This window comes from Morus notabilis, unplaced genomic scaffold (genome assembly GCF_000414095.1).
Source record: "Morus notabilis unplaced genomic scaffold, ASM41409v2 Scaffold124, whole genome shotgun sequence".
NCBI lineage: Eukaryota > Viridiplantae > Streptophyta > Magnoliopsida > Rosales > Moraceae > Morus > Morus notabilis.
Window position 1 is genome coordinate 446,908 of NW_010361697.1, and position 1,300 is coordinate 448,207.

Genomic DNA, 1,300 nt, shown 5'->3' on the forward strand with positions numbered 1-1,300 from the left:
CCAACATAGGATAAGCTTCATTTTTTTCTCCTAGCTTTTTCCCCACTCAAAAATCCGGCCACCCTACAACATTTCCTCTCAAATATTTTCCTCCACTCTTCCAATCTTGAGCCACTAGCAAACCATAGAAGAAGAAGAAAGAGATCAAAGGGTCTAGGAGGAGACTAGTCAAGCATTCCTCCAAGGGTAAGGAAACTCTAAACCCTCTCTTTTTATGTTTTAGTAAAGTTTGAAATGTAGAAATATTCCTCTTAAATTTCCTTATACTTTCTAGTTCCAAGCCATTAACAAATCTTAGAGGAGTTCAAAGGTTTTCAAGGGAGAGAGAGAGTTCTTCAAGGGTAAGTTCTCAAACTCTTTTCCATTAATTTCTAGCCAACCTTAAGCTTGGATTTATGGATGTAAATTTGTGGTTCTTGAGGAAGATGTGTTGTAATAAGGGTGTGTGAGTTTTATGTTAGTTTTGTGAGTTATGAGGTTAGTTTAATGTGGTATGATTATGCTTGATTTAAGTTTGCTTATTTCCGGTTAGAGGAAAAATTTTCAGTCACTTTGAACGCAAAAATAAGAAACACAGAGGCAGATTTTTCAATGTTTCAAAGCTTGAACTTATAGCCCTCGATGTTTTGAACATTTTCTATGACTATGACAAAACCCAATTTTAACTCTAAAAGCAAGTTTGAAGCTAGTTTGCAAAAACGGACGGGCTGTCAAACATAGTTTCAGAAATAGAAAAAAAGGGACGATTGCTACAGCATTGCTACATCAATCCTACAGCATTTTTAAAAGAAGATTTGCTGCAGCATCCTACATCATTTTTAAAATAAGATTTGCTGCAGCATCCTACAGCATTTTAAAAGAGATTGCTACAACAATCCTAAAACCTTTTCAAAAAGATTGCTACAGCAATATTAGAAGATTGCTACAGCATCCTATAGCATTTTTAAAAGGATTGCTACAGCCTTATTAAATGATTGCTACAACATTGCTATAGCAAAAGAAAAAAAAACAGCAGCCATTGTTTTTAGCCAAACGAGGCCTTTAGAGGCTGAATTTTAACTTTATCCAAAGAATTGTTGGACAGATTTTCAAAATCCAACTCCAAGATGCAGTGAAATGCAGATTTCAGAAACTACACAGTTTTAACAAAACAAAACTAAAACAGTGACGTTTTTAACAAAAGGTTATCAAAGAATCCAAGATGTGATTTCAGTAAAATAATATGGTTTCAGACCTCACTTTAATGAGGAATAGCCATGAAGAAAGATTCCAAGAAAAAGGGTTTCTACCATATAGTTTC